A 13,075-nucleotide genomic window follows, 5' to 3' on the forward strand; every position below is an offset into this window, starting at 1 on the left:
CTTTGGGCTTTCTACAAGCAAGGCAGTCTCATCTTCGTATCACACATTGTTAATAAGTCTTCCTTCAATCCAGATGCCTGAATTCTTCCCACAGTCCCGCTCCTGGGATTCTTTGGTCAGCATACAGATTGATGTATACGTCCTGATTTTAAACAGTATTCCCTTGTTCAGTGTTAGAAGACTACTTCTTGGTTCATTTACAGGTTTGACATTGAACTTAACTAAGTGTTCTGGAATTCCTATTCTTCTCAATATTATCTATAGATTGTTATAATCCATACAGTAAAAAATCTGTGCACACTCAATAAAATACAAGTAAACATCCCTCTAGTGGTATTCTTCCCTTTTAGTCAATACCCACCTGATGGTCAGTAATTATATCCTTCCTTCCACATCCTCTTTTGAATCCAGCTAGAATTTCCTACAGCACCCTATCAATGTACTGCTGCAACCATTGTTGAATGATCTTCAACAGAATTTCACCTGCATATGACGTTAGTGATATTATTCGATCGTTTCCGTACTGTCTATAGGTGAATGGATTTATTTTGAGGTTCTTAATTCTATTGAACTGTTCTCTGTGTCTTCAGGCTCTTCTGATTATGGTTGTGAATAGGCTCTGTTGCAGGGTTGCGTGAGGCCTCCCAACTTGCTCTTCTTCAGTAATGCTTGCAATCTTTGGTCTCTTTCTTTTCCATATAAAGTTGGTGATTGGCGTTTCCGTTTTTTGAAACATATTGTTGACACTTGGATCAAAACTGCTTTTTATTTGTAGAGCACTACAATGTTAAGTCTCCTAAAGGGGATTTTATTATTAAACTACTCAAATGCATGTTTGTTTGTTTGGGTTAGGAGAAAGTTACATAAAAATGCGTGTGAATCCCATTTTGCAGAAGACTATGGGTGGCAGTGAAAGTCCAAAATCCATTTACAGAGTCTTCACATGCCAGGGCATTCAACTATGTGGATCATGACAAACTGTGGATGGCCTTAAGAAGACTGAAAGTTCCAGAATATCTCATTGTGCTCATGAGGAACTGGTACTTGGATCAAGTGGCAGCTGTGCAAACAGAACAGGGCATATTGATTGTATGGTTTAAAAGCAGGAGAGATGTGTGACAGGGTTGCGTCCTCTCATCATACTTGTTCTGTTTGTATGGTGAGCAAATAATCAGAGGCAGGATTGTACGAGGAGGAGGGCAGCCTCAGGAGTGAAGGAAGGCTTATCAACAATCTGCAACATGCAGGTGACAGGCTTGCTTGCTCAAGATCAAAGATAGCAGCCTTTAGTATGGCTTGCAACTCAATGTCTGGAGAACCAGAATCCTCACAACTGGGCCAGCAGGTAACATCATGATAAATGGAGCAGAAAAGCAGAAGCTGTTGGAGATTTTGTCTTGCTTAAATCCACAATCAATGCTTATGGAAGTGGCAGCTGGGAGATAGGAAAATGTGTTCCATTAGCTTTTTCTGCTGCGCAGAACCTCTTTGAAGTACTGAAAAGCAAGGATATTACTTTGAGAGCTACGGTGTGTAAGACCCAAGCCATGGTATTTTCAATTGCCTGATGTGTGTGTGAAAGTAGAACACTGAATGGGGAGAACCATAGAATCCATGCATTTGATTAGACTTTTAGTGCTGCCAAGAATGTTCAATGTACCATGGACTGTCTTGGAAAAATTACAGCCAGCATGCTCCTTGGAGGCAAGGATGGGGAGACTTTTTCCTCACATACTTTGGACATGTTGTCAGGAGAGACCCAGTTCCTGGAGAAGCAGACCATGATCGGTAAAGTGGGGGGGGGGGGGGCAGTGAAAAAAAGGAAGACCCTCAAGAAGATGGACTGACACAGTGGCTGCAACAATGGGCTCAGAAATAGGAACGATTATGAGGATGGCACCCGATCGGGTCATATTTTATTCTGTTGTGCATACGGTCACTATAGGTTGGAACCAATTTGATGCACCCAACTACAACAATAAGAAGATAAAGCTAATCAGGAGATAGCATTGATTTTACTTTCATTTCCTCATCGGTAATTTTTTTTTAAGTTGCTGTTGAGTTGATTCCGACACAAGACAATTGCATGTTGTTACATGGCTGCAGCAATGGGCTCAGACACAGGAACAGTTGTAAGGCTGGTGGAGGACCAGGAAGTGTCTTCCTCTCTTGTGCATAGGGCTGTGGGTCGGAACTGACACCAGGGCAGGTAACAACAACTAGCAAGACGAAGACAAGTGCATTACTGTACTGAGAGAATTTGTCTGTGGTCAGCCACTCATGAAAAGCGTGTATTGAACCATGTTTATTTGGAACATATAAAGAATTGGAGTAATGCATATATGAAGACCTGGAATCCTAGAAGTGATACTTTTTGATTTATCCTGGTAGATCTTCAGGTCTTTCTTCCTTGTTTGTCTTATTTTGGAAGCTCTACTGAAATCGGCTCAGCATTAGAAAAACAGCCAAGTCTCTTCTGGCTTGAGTGTACTTGAAATGCATGAGCTGAGATCCAAGCTCAAGTCTTCTGCAGTGTTATATAATGACAAGAGAGCACACAGTGTCACTGAGTGCATACTTCATACAGACTACCCCTCTCACAAAAGCTTACTGTCAGTGAAGCACATAGTCTCTACATTCCAAGAAGCATTAGGGATTATCTAAAGTCTACCATTTCTCTAAAGCATTATCTAAGTGAGAATCCTAACTAGGAAAAATAATCACAGATTATACTATTTTAGACTTCACAACATATGCCAATTATTTCATAGGTTGTACATAACTGCAAATTACATGTCCATTAATAAATGATGTTTAAATGCCCCACAAGACTACTTTATTTAAAAAAATAAATAAATCATTTTATTGGAGCTCTTACAGCTCTTATCACAATCCATACATCAATTGTATCTAGCACATTTGTACATAAGTTGTCTATCATTTTCAAAAAAGACTACTCTTATATATTAAAATCTATGATGGCTTACGATAAAATGCTCAGTTCAGGACTCTGAATATAAAGAGAAGTTTAATAAAAAGTTGTGACAGTTATTTCTCCCTTTGGATATTAAATCTCACTGGCCTTCATTATACTAGTACATACATAGATACATGAGACTAGTATATACACAGGGTATAACTCCCTTTTGGGATTCCATTTCCAGGAAGGAAACCATAGAGTAACTTATGATTGTAAACAAAGAAAAGCTATAAGCATAAGTTAAAAGTCAAAGGTGAGTCTGGTGAACAAAAATTCACTTAAACCAGGGCCTGGCACATTTCAAAACAAGTTGAAAAATAGGATTCTTTAACAGCACTAACCAGATCATGATTTAAACCAGATGAAATCATCTTCTCTCAGCAGAAATAGTCATAGGTATTGAAGAAAATTTTAAAAATAGAGCTCCAAGCATGGCTTTACAGGCTATAAAGTTACATATAAATAGAACTTGTAAACATCCGATGTTTTATCCACTTTCCTTTGTGAAACACCCTTATAACATTCTCTTAATTCAGCATGTTGTCAAACAGTACTTATTAAGCACTACTCTCAGCAACTGAAACAGAGCTGTTCCTTGTTCTGTGCTGTAATTTGGCTCAGACACTGGCCACAGAGGCCAGCCTTCCAAAGGGTATATCAGAACTGTTCTAAAGAAAGATCACACGAGTAAGGCCCAAGAAAAAGGCACTTAAAATTCCGTACCAGCCCCAATTTAGTGCTTGTGATTGTGTAGCATGTTACCCAAACGATCACTTGGCTCCTCCCCTCCACTATTTCCCCCCCAATGGATTGGCATACATTCATTTACATACTGCACTACAAATGTGCTTAGTATTTTCTATACGTTTAACTTTTGAACTCTAAGAACTCAACTGCTATTACTTAAAAAAATAACTATACCTTTCCATATTTACTGATATAAAACAGTTACTTAACCAATTGGCTACCTTTGTCATAGTGCAAAATTTGAATTCGGGACCCTTTTCCATTAAAAATGAGAAATTTCCCAAAGAAAGGCCTTTTGTTTCTTAAATATAATTTACTCTCAAGTTGAGTTGAATAGCAATTCCAAGGATTTTGATAAACTTTGCAGGGGAAGAGCTACCCCAACAGTCTTGGAAAGTCACATCAAGCAGCAACAAGAACCCATTCTGTGTTCTATCCTGTGTACTTCTGAGCAAGGAAGGAGAAGAGGTAAAGAAGCCTGGCAGAACCAATAATTACAAGACAGAAAGTGCTAATGCTGGCATGCCGCTGCAAAGCAACAGCACTCGGTGAAAATGTATATAGTCCACCTCATATGATCAAACCATGAAGAACCCATGGCTGTGGGTGAAACTGGCTATGACTGTAGATTTGCAGACATTGACAAGAAGTACTACTCTTTCTTTTTCTCTTTAACTGAAGGAGCACTGGTGGCTCCGTATCAGAATTCTTGTCTTTCATGCTGAAGCTGTGGTTCAATTCCTGGCCAATGCATCTTAACGCACTTGTCTGGTTTGAAGGCATGAGGGTTGCTGTGAGGCTGAATGGGGTTCGTGGTGCTTACAGACTGGAACTAGGAAGAAAGGCCTGGTGTTCTCCTTTTAAAAATCAGCCCATGTTGACACAATGATCATGATGGTCCAATCTCCAATGGATCTTGGGGATGATACAAGACAGGCATCATTTCATTCTTTTGTGCCCAGAATCACCATGATTTGGGGTTGAACTCTACAGCCTATTTCTCTTTCTTTCATTCTTCATGAGAAAGAAAACAACTGCTTGGAAATCTTTTTCATGACAAGCCTTCACATACTTGAAGGCAGTTAAAAAGTGTACTCTGGGACTCTTCAAACTCTAAATATTCATAATTTTTAAATCCTTTCCTCAGGGACCCTATTTTCAATAATTCTTCTGTTTTCTTTAATTCTAGAATCCAGTAGAGAAAATAAAGTCTTCTGTCAATGATATGGCCAACAATGGGCAAGGTAGTAGTACTGCTTTGTTCCTGAAGACTGTAGTTTTTATTTCCATTAAAATAGGACTCGTAGAAGCCATAGTAAAATAAAGACAGCTCACAGCGATTGTGATCGCCGCTTGTTTCTTCACTCCACTGTATGTGGGTTTGTCCATCAGTTTCCACTTTCTCCTTTGTATATTTGAAGTTGTGTCCGTCCCTAAATGTATCACAATCATTGTCTTTATTTTATAGATATTTCTCTTAGTTCTATATTTCGAGCTTTCACATTGTAATCAAGTAATAAGTGTCTGAATAGATAAAAGGAGCCAGGGTGGTGGCACTGTGGATGAAGCACTTGTCCCTAAGTGAAAAGTTAGTGGTTTAAATCCATCAGTGGCTCTGTGGGGAAAAGATATGGCAATTTGTATCTATAAAGATCCTAGCCAAAAAAAAAAAAAAGATCCTAGCCTTAGAAACCCCACAAGGCAATTCTGCTCCTCCTATAGTTATCGCCATGAGTCAGAAAAAATTCAATGGCAGCAGCATGGGTTTGGGTTTCAAATAGCTCTTAAGCCTGCAGCTTACCTCATCGATTTATTTCAAAGTCTGTATTGCCACCATCATCAACTTCCTTCTGGAAGCTTAGAAAGATTTGGAGTGACATATACAATCGCCATTGCAAAGCAACAAAGAAAATATCCAATTAATCAGAATAGGGGGCACCCATTCATGACACGACCATATGCAGAAAACAGGGCATCATTAACGGAAAACTGATTGTGTTGTTCTTCAGTGCTGTCAAGTCCGTTTCAACTCACAGAGTCCCTGTACACGCAGAACACCTCTCGACCCCGCAGCCGATCAGCAGCGCCCCCATGTTAGAGCCCAGTGTTCCTTACAGGCACGGGGTCCAACTGCCTCATTGAGCGTCTTCCTCTTGTGCACGGACCCTCTCTCTTTACCAACAAGAAGTCCTTCTCCATGGACAATTTACCCAAAGTTCATGAGACAAAGTCTTGCTATCCTCACTCCTAAGGAACATTCCAGTTAAAAATCTTTCAAGATCAATTTGTTCATTCTTCTGGCAATGCACGGTAGTCTCTACTCTTCGCCAACACTATAAAATAAATGCACCAATTCTTCTTTGGTGTCCGTTATTCCTTGTTCAACGTTGGCATGCATAAAAAGCAACTGAAAAGACCATGGCTTGGTTCAGGGACTTTCATCCTCAAAGTGCTTTCTGTTCTAACATTTTTAGAGTGGTCTTGTACAACAGATTTGCGCAAAGCAGTACGGTGTGTGATCTCTTCACTGCTGCCTCCATGGACATTAATAATAGCTACCTTTTACCATTCACGGGTTATTATGTAATGGTCAACAATGCTATAATTCCTCCTCCCAATTTTACTGGTGAGAAACACTAAAGCTGAAAGAGATGCAGTAGTTAACTCAGAGACAGTTTATAACTGGAACAGGGCCGAGGGGAAAGCAGGAGTGCCTGCTGCTCTTACTTTGATGTGAAATTAGAGAGTTCTGAAATGGTACAATAGGGATGCGTGGTAGTTTTGGTGTGCCCGTGACACTACCATCAGAGGCATGAACAGAAATATGCTGCTGGAAGCAAGCAGCCTTAACGGCTCATAACCGTGCATGACCATTTCTGCTCCAAAAGGGCTGCAGTACTATATTGTCAGGTCTCTCTCTTCACATACACACCACTTCTCAAATGAAATAGATGCAGGTAAATGACACTTGCTTTTTAAATTAAGAATCTAACATTTGAGGGGAAAACTGGCATTGAAATCGCTTATACAACTAAAATGACTCACAAATATATCTGATTTTCTTTCCAACCATAAAATATGTGACCTTTCAAAACTGCCACATCATCTTCTGATATATTAAAGCTGTATTTTCCAAATTTGAAAGTTAAATGCCTGAGGTTTCAAACTACTCTCAACACACAGAATCACAAGTAAGGGGAAGGAAAGGGGCCCAATGTAAGTTCAGTAAAGTTAAAGACTTGACTGTATACAGAGGAAAGTGTATTTATTATGCAGAGCTCTAAATACAGTGATCCAAAACTCCGACTCACCGCCATCCAGTCGATCGAGACCCCTCGCCGCCTCATAGAACAGGATGGAACGACCCCTTTGGGTTTCTAAGATCGTAACTTCTTTTTAATTGTCATTATTTTAATAAATCATTTGGGGACTTTTACAGCTCTTATAACAATTCACACATCAATTGTATCGAGCATATTTGTACCCAAGTTGCCACTCTTTACAGGAGTAGAAAGCCTTGTCTTTCTCCCACAGAGCTCCTGGTGGTATCAAACTGCCAACCATAATGTTAGCAGCCTAACAGGTAACCACTACACCACCAGAGTAGAATTGTGTAAAAATACACAATTCCATGAAAAATGCAGCTAATTTTGAGATACAGAGCAGCCACATGGATCAAAATTGTAGAAGAGTTTGACAGTTTTTGAATAAAGATGGTTGAAACTTTCATGTTTGATAAGTTCCATAACTTTTGTAAAGGCCACATTCCATCAGAAGACTTAAGTATAGATTTGAAAGGATAACTACTGCGGGTTCTTTACAATTTAAGCCTTAATTATTAAATGTCCACCCCGTAGAAGAAGAAACCAGGCGCAGCATTTGTACTCTGTGCACCACCTTTCCAGACACAACGAAATGGGTCAAAAGCGGCAATGAGCTCCAACATTACCAATTAGGATTTTCTTTTTCGGAAGTTGAAGTAGGTCTTTGTTCAGGATAAATGAATCTCTTGACCACTTTCCTTATTTCTCAGGTTCTTCCATTTTTAAGTCTACTGCATTCTTGCTCTGAGATTCCATGACATTCCTGTATGCTATTTTTGCAACTACAAAGCCCAAGTTAGTTTTTATTATTTTCAAAGCTCTTGGAAAAGTTTACATTTTCAAAATCATCAGTAGAATGAATTTTATTTCTCTTTGTATTATGTAAACGATTCTAAAAATGGTGAGTGATTTTGTTAAATTTCCCAAAGCAGCAATCTCTTAAAATGAAGGCGACAGTGGTAACTTAGCTCCCAAATGCAAACAATGGAAATTAGCATTTGGGATCTTATCCTGATGAAATTATCCAGACACAAAAAAGACAAATACTATATGATACCACTATTATGGGAGAGCCGGCCATGAAATCAAATGAGACACTGTATTAGGCAAATCGGTTGCACTAAAGTGTTAGAGAACAAAGATATCACTTTGAGGATGGAAATGAACCTTTTCCAAACCGTACAACTGTCAAAATACCAACTGTCTTATAAGCATGTCAATAGACAAGATAACCACAAAGTCAGAAGTTCAGATAACTGCCTACTGCACCATGGGAGAAAGACAGGGCTTTCTACTCCCATAGAGAGTTATAGTCTTGGAACCTTATAGGGTCACCATAAGTCTGAATTGACACACAACAGTAAGTCTGGTTTTCTACTCCCATACAGCGTTACGGTCCCAGAAAATCAGAGGGGCAGTTCTACCCTGTCCTATAGGGTCACTATGCGTTGGTATTGACTCAATGGCAGTAAGTTTTTTTTGTTTTTTTTTTGAGTATTTTGGACAGGTCATCAGGAGGGACCAGTTCTTGGAAAAAGGCATCATGTTTAGTAAAATGGAGGGTCAGAGAAAATGAGGAAGATCTTCAGAGAAATAGACGGATGCACTGGCTGCAAAAAGGGCTCACACATCATGAGGATTGTGACGATGGTGCATGACTGGGTAGTGTTTCATTCTATTGTGCCAGTTTGCCATGAGCAACCTGACAGCATCTAACAATAGCAGCAATACATGAAATAACCAAGTGTCTAGAAACTAAAAGTAATTAGTAGTGTTACCAGAAATGGGAAAGAAGGGAAATGAAGGGGGTTGTGTTGAGAGCACATTGAAGGTAAATTAATGGCAATGGGATATTTGGGGATGTGAGCAAAAGTGGTTGCACAACGTGAAGAATGTACTCAACATCACTTGGGTACATACAGAAACCAAGTAACTGTTGTGTCCGTTGTACGTACACTGAATTAAAAAAGGGAGTCATCATTGCTGTTTTCATTTTAAGAGGGTCAATTGGTGGTGGGGGAAGTAGTACACAAGAAACATGGATCTACTGGGAAGAATATATTGCCTATGTTATCTTTTACTTTAGAAATTAAAAAAAAAAGGAAATGAACCAGCTCCAATTTGTATTCCTTGTTAGGCTTCTTCAATATCAGTAGTAATCAAACTAATTAAGCCTATATATCAATGTACAGGAGCTACTAGAAAATTATTCCTATTGGGTTTCCCCAGCACTATTGCCTACCATTTCAGTGACCTTGAAGTCAATGATCTGCTGCATACAATTATTTCTTGCAAGAGACTCAACCACAAATAGTTCAAAAAACAGCTTTCGTATTCTGAATAATGTCTACCTTCCAGAATCACTGTCAGGGGAAAGCCTACCTTTCCTCCCCTCTAATGAAACACAGCCTCACTTCAAAGGTAGCCAGCTCAAAAGAGAGGGGGCATGCCATCCTGAACCCTGGTGCTGCCATGATATTTTTGACCTCCATAGCATAAGTACTGTCAAATTCTAAAAGGAAATTCAAGCTGTGAAGATAGGTGCTGAGAGAAGCCAGAGAATGCTTCAGAGTGTCGGCTGCATTTCCGGCTTAGGTGCCTGATAACATTTCAATCTATGTAGATAAAGAACACTTTGCTTCCCTAATGAAAAACAACTAGAGGTGAACTTCTATTCTAAGCAGTCTTTCCAGCTCACCCTCTCCTGGTACAGGGGAGGGAAGGCCATTCTTTCACTTGATTTGTAATTGCAGTATGTATATAAAATAGTCAAAATAAGTAAGAACTTGCTTCTGAACTCCATGTTCAGAAGACCCAGTGATTTGTCATAGACATGGTTTGTCATAAACAATCCAATAATATGATTACACACTCATAAGACTGAGGGATATGATAGGGTAGCAATTTGGTGGTAAAGACTGGGCCACCATTAGTAGGCCACTGGAGATCCCCTTGCAGAGGGGTCTCAGGGAGGAGATGAGCCAGTCAGGGTGCGATGTAACAATGATGAGAAATACAACTTTCCTCTAGTTCCTAAATGTTTCCTCCCCGCTCCCACTACCATGACTCGAATTCGATCTTGCAAGTCTGGCTAGACCAGAGGAGGTACACTGGTACAGATAGGAACTGAAAATACAGGGAATCCAGGACGGATGAGCCCTATAGGACCAGTGGTGTGAGTGGCGAAACAGGGAGGGTAAAGGGAGAATGGGTAGGAAAGAGGGAACCGATTACATGGAACTGTGTGTGACCTCCTCCCTGGGGGGCAGACAACCGAAAAGTGGGTGAAGGGAGACATTGGACAGGGCAAGATATGACAAAATACCCATTTATAAACTATCAAGGGCTCATGAGGCAGGGGGGAGCGGGGAGGGAGGGGAAAAATGAGGATCTAATGTTGGGGGTTTAAGTGGAGAGAAAATGTTTTGAGAAATGATGTACAAATGCGCTTTACACAATTGATGTGTGTATGGATTGGGATAACAGTTGTATGAGCCCCTAATAAAATGTTAAAAAAAAAAAAAAAAGACTGGGCCACAGCATCATATCTTCAGTAAGGCTCTGAAACCCAAGGGCTTATCATTTTAATTTTTAAAAAGGCTTGCCCTTTCCAGTTAGCAAGCTCATTATATGTGAAATGACATGGCATAATCACCAACCAAGACACAGAATATTTCTTCCATACCAGCACTGGAATATTGTGATGAGAACTGACAGCAGCTGTTGCCGAGTGGGGTCAGAATGAGAGTTGGGTAAGTGGAAGAAACAATTAACATTGAAAGAGAACATCACATCCTTTCAGACTCAGAAAACAGATGGAGAGTAGAGTCATGTTAGAACACACAGACGTTTCACATTCCCTCCTCAATGTTAAACCAAACCTGTACCTGCAACCAAAGGAATGTGGCAGTGCGCAAGTGAATGGAATGACCACACTGAAAAAGAACCTGAGCCAAGTACCGTTAGAAACCAGTGTCATGACTTGAGTTTGCAATACTAACCAGGAAAAGGCTAGTGTTCATGAACACTATTCTAGTTGTGTTTATTATATTCACACATACACAGAGATAAAACAAATAAACAAATATAGATATAGAAAATCAAGGAGGCCACGACCTAGAAGGAGCCATGTCTTTCCAAGATTCTCCTGAGGTTCCAGACAAAATAGAACAAGCACACGCCACCCTGTCTCTCCACTGAATATACAAGTGTAAATCCGGGCAGAAGGTGTACAGCAGGATACTAAGGACTCAAAGGGAATTAGCAGCAGGCAGACTGGGGTGCTCAGTGATGCTGCATCCAAGCCCCCAGGCAATAAGGGTAATAGTGGTGGTAGCAGGTGAGTAGGTGTTTAAAACTGTGCAGAAGGGGTGTCCTTACTGACCAGAGAAGTGTTGGACCCAGGATGTGGGGTGAATCAATACAGCTTTCCCTCTCGGTATCCTCCTACCACTTTTCTCTAGGTATGGACACAAGTGTCTGGTAAACTTTGATGTTGTAATCAGAAATCAGAAGAGGTTCTCCCTCACCCCCCCAAAAAAATCAACCTCACTGTCAATGAGTTGGTGCCAATCCATGGAGACCCTATAGGACAGAGCTGACTTTGCAAGACTGTCACTTTTTACAGGAGTAAAAAGCCCTGTGTTTCTCCTGTGGGGTGGCTTTGTGGTTTTAAATTGTGGGCCTTGTGGTTAGCAAACCAACCTGTAACCACCAGAGTCCCCCACCACTACCACTACCACCACCACCACCTCCCCACCAGGATGTAGAAAATGTCAGGGAAATTACAATGTTGAGGGAGCTTAAGAGACAGATCCTGTAAAATTGTGTGTAAATTCTTATGATTATCTCTGAGCTGTTCATGCATAAATGTGAATTTCAACCACCTACCAAATGCTCTGAAAATTGAAGTAGCATAGGTCATTGCCGAGGACCCAGATGTGCCACTCAGTAATGCATATAGGGTCAGGTCTGATTAGCACTGCGAAGGTTTGACTGACTAACCTGTGGCTTGAGCCAAACCTGTTTGATTCCATACTAACACAAAACAAAAACATATTCTCCTTAGAATGGATATAAGATGCAGAGACTCACAATAACAAGTGCAAAATGTGTGGGTTAAAACCTAAAATTACTTGGCATAGGAACCAGGAAAATCACCTTTAAAGAAGACAACAATCAACACATGCCATGCCACCCCAAAGCAGACATGGGCATTGTAAATATGAACTACAGACTTGAAAGCTGCTATTACAGCTGTGAACACTCAAAAAGAATTAAAAATAAATAAAACAGAGATACAAAGTCTCTGAAAAGAAATTGAAAATGGCCAACCTTTAAGGTTGATCTCAAACCATTTTTGCCAACCAGAAATCATAAACTGTACTTTACCCACTGCCTTCAAATTGATGCCAACCTTTCGTTTTGTTTTTTTCTTTTTAAAATCATTTTATTGGGGGCTTATACAACTCTTATCATAATCCATCCATCCATCCATTGTGTCAAGCACATTTGTACATTTGTTGCCATCATCATTCTCAAAACATTTTCTTTCTACTCGAGCCCGCCCTTAGTATCAGCTCCTCATTTTTCGCCTCCATCCATTACAAAATAATAATACTTTATAAATTATCAAGTGTTCGTGAGAGATGCCAACTCTTAGAGACCCTACAAGGCAGGATACAACTGCCCGGTGAGTTTCCAAGACTGTCACTCTTTATAGGAGTAGAAAGCCCAGTCTTTCTTCCTAAGAGTTAGCTCCTGGTAGTTTAGATTGCTGACCTTTTGTATCATACAGCCAAACACATAACCTCTATGCCACCAGGGTACTGTAAAGCTACAGTAATTATGACTGTGTGTTACTGAGGAATGAGCACACACCAAGATCAATGGAACAGAGAGTCCAAAAACAGAACTATACAAATATGGTCAATTTGGTTATAGCCCAGAACACCCAAAGGGGCAGTTTCCCACTGTAATATACAGGGTCTCCAGTTTCAGAATCAACTAGATGGCAATGGGTTTT

General features: G+C 40.2%; 1 protein-coding gene across 2 annotated transcripts in view; it reads right to left on the minus strand.

Annotated features, from left to right (window-relative positions):
* The window catches only part of GAREM1 (GRB2 associated regulator of MAPK1 subtype 1), a 224,227-nt gene that overhangs the window by 170,126 nt on the left and 41,026 nt on the right, over positions 1-13,075 (minus strand). The gene's annotated exons all lie outside the window — the stretch shown is intronic.

The sequence above is a fragment of the Echinops telfairi genome, unplaced genomic scaffold, assembly GCF_000313985.2.
Source record: "Echinops telfairi isolate 266 unplaced genomic scaffold, ASM31398v2 ScPeMD7_7400;HRSCAF=8409, whole genome shotgun sequence".
Taxonomy (NCBI): domain Eukaryota; kingdom Metazoa; phylum Chordata; class Mammalia; order Afrosoricida; family Tenrecidae; genus Echinops; species Echinops telfairi.